Genomic DNA, 3,282 nt, shown 5'->3' with positions numbered 1-3,282 from the left:
ATCTAATAAAAACGTTGAGGTCCAGCTTACACTAATAAAACATGATTTTTTAAAATTCAAGAAAGATGAGCAAAGCCACGTTAGGTTTCACATTTGGTGGAACCCACAACATGATTACTCAAACAAATTTCCATGTTTGGTATCCTATTATTCAAACCACTTCTCTATAAATACAAGTGTCAGGCCACCTTCGAATACCAAGCTCAACGATAATTTCTCAATTCTAAAAGGAAAGAAACCAATCGATAATTTCTGTCTCAAATATTGAAGATGGGCATCATTCGACTTCCATCTTTGATTGCCAATGCAAAACAGTTTAGCAGATTACAATCAGTTTGCAGTCGAAGACTTTCAGATGTCCCAAAAGGGTATATGGCCGTGTACGTGGGAGAGATTCAGAAGACAAGATTCGTAGTTCCGATATCGTTCTTGGAACAGCCTCAATTTCAAGATCTATTGCATAAATCTGAAGATGAGTTTGGGTTTGACCATCCAATGGGAGGACTAACCATTCATTGCGAAGAAGAAGTGTTTATAGATCTTACTTCTCGATTGCGTGTTTCATGATTCCATATGCCGAACTATTGACGTGTCCTCCAAATATTTGGTAAATGTGGAGATGCATTTTGTCACCATTTTAGAGAGACAAGCATTCCCTTCCAATACTTGTAGGTCAGGAGCGTTCCGTTTTGGCGTAGTCATCTATATGTTTTTTTATCATAGATTTGACAAAAGATATAAGCTTAGTTTTCTTGTTTTCAGTTCAATCCCTCTCCAGTATACAAGGACAGGTGAGTATATTGTTTAATATAGAAAATTTGAATAATAAAATGATTAATTATCTATGCATGAATAGTAGCAAATCCATTGCTAAAATATTCGTATAAAAAGAGACAGTGAGAAATTAGTAAAGAAATATGGTTGTTACTTTGAGAATATTTTCTCCACTGAGCTTTATTATTGACGCATAACTAAAACAGAAAGCTGTTCAAAAGGAATAATTATGATTGATTCCATGATTGTCTTTGAAATGCTTATAAAATCTATTTATATAGGAATTAAATTTGATCCATATACCAAATTTCGGAAAGTTGCAAATTGAGACACTAAAAGTCACCTATTTAAGCGTTATTGGGAGTTAAGGGATCAGATACTCCGTATCCAAAAGTTGAGGGTTCTAGTCCTTTGGACGAAATGTGTAGATTTAGAAGTAGAGTAATGTGTAATGTGAGCCTCTGTAAGCCGTTCTGAGAAAATATATTAAATAAAAACAAAAAAAATTCACAGATTCATGAAAACGGATATTCTGAATAAAACAAACATAAATAATGTGTGGAATTTAAGGAATCGTGAGACTTGGAGGCTTAAACGGAGGATGTTGGGGATCAAATAAGGGCCACCTGCTTTTCATTACTTGTTTCTAGCTTCATCCAATGGACATTGATTTTTTAGGAGATGTATTCGGTGATTTAGACACCATTCTCTCTACTTTAATAATCATTCAAATGAAAGATTAGTCTTCAATACACTTTCACCCGAAAGACTATGGAAACAAGAGATAGAAAAATCATTATTGTTTATCCAACATCTTCCGGATTTTGCAAATGAATAAGAACATCTTCGCAGACGAACATAGTTTGGATGAGTCGAGTGGTCTTTACAAAATATAACTCCAATGCCTAGATTGGAAAAGAACGTTGACAAAAAGATCATGTCGGACCTTTAACACTTGTTGTTGGTGGGAGTCCGTTAACATAAAGGGCTATATTTTTTTTTATCAAAAACTATAGAGAAAGAATAATGTACTTTCGTTTGTGTAAAACAATTCTATAAAAACAATTTTTGAGAGTCTTATATGTTTCAACATGTTCTTAAGGAAAAACTTTCTTAACATATCTATATGATTTTCAAAGAATATTTTTTAAAATCGTGCTTATGAATGAAAACGAAACCACAATAAATTGAGGCAACACTTCAAAACTACTATATTTTCGAAAACGTCTTGTTCGAAAATAACATCCAGAACAGTACCTTCGAAAATTCTACTATCTTTTAGAAATTAGTGGTCATATGCGTTTATTTTTGAAATGGTAATATTATTTGAGAGGACTTTTTTATAGGCTCATTATGTAAATATCCCATGATATTCTTTAAAAAATATGTTAACTAAAAGTAGGGATTTGGATTAAAACAATCCTTATCAAATGTTAATTTATTTTTTAAATGACCAAATCACCCGGAATATGGTATTTCAGACACCAATTTATCTAATTATTAAACCAGTTTCATGATCAGAGCGTTCTATTAACATAAGGTGGAGCATTATGGAGTATCGAAACGCGCTAGGGCATAACCAAAATGTGCTAGGGCATTGTTGGAATGAACTAGGAACTTACATGAATGCGTTATGACCTTTGGAGGCGTTATCTGGAGGTGAATCCGTTGGTATGTTAAGAATCAAGAAACCAATGATTATCCTTCAGGAGACTACGCTCAATACGTTGAAAACACCCCTACTCGCACAGGGTACGCTCTTAGTAAAGCGTTGGAGTTGGAGAATACGCTCTACGATTATAAATATGATGGTTCCTCTAGAAGATGCTCTCTTGGACTAAAGGTTCTTTCTTGATGTAAAGGTGTTCTCTTAGAATAGAAGTACTAATTGGTTCTAAATATGCTCATGGTGATAAGGTGTTACAAGCATGGTGATGTCGTCCCATGTTCATGGTTAGTGGCCATGCAAATTCATCAAAGTGGAAGTCTCGATAGGTGATTGTATGGCGTGATGTGATCAGTTCATATATGTTGGGGTCTTAGAATTAATGTCTCTGACCCATTAGAGCAATCATTGTGCCAATCATTTTTATTGTCTTGTATCTTGAATCTTAACGAGTAGATCAAATGTCTGCTGGGTTGTACTTGTAATCTCTGTTTGAGAACTCTTGAATAAGAATACTCCCTCACGTATGTGGACGTAGGTAACCTTGAACGGACCATGTAAATACCATGACTTTGTATGTATGTGTTTTTTTGGAAGTTATCTATTGTACTTCCTATCAAGTGGTATATGAGCTTGGCAAGGGACATCATATTTGTGATTCTTGACAAGTAATGGCTAATTCATAAATCTGCTATCATACCGACATTTTGTTTTGTTTCAAGATGTTGACTCTCATGTTTGATTTCGTAGAAATCCAATTATTCAAATGACTTCACTTTTTGGAAGGGTAAGATGAGGACATTTATGGTTCAACAAGATTGTGCAGTTGTAACAGAAGAAGA

General features: G+C 34.3%; 1 pseudogene; it reads left to right on the top strand.

Moving 5' to 3' along the window:
* The first annotated feature begins 216 nt into the window (after window positions 1–216).
* LOC145068569 (auxin-responsive protein SAUR22 pseudogene) lies at window positions 217–845 on the top strand (annotated as a pseudogene).
* The last annotated feature ends 2,437 nt before the right edge of the window (window positions 846–3,282 follow it).

This window comes from Lactuca serriola, chromosome 8 (assembly GCF_051521515.1).
Source record: "Lactuca serriola cultivar US96UC23 chromosome 8, Lser_US96UC23_V15, whole genome shotgun sequence".
NCBI lineage: Eukaryota > Viridiplantae > Streptophyta > Magnoliopsida > Asterales > Asteraceae > Lactuca > Lactuca serriola.
Note: the sequence above shows the minus strand (reverse complement) of the source record. Positions and strands in the feature narration are given on the sequence as shown.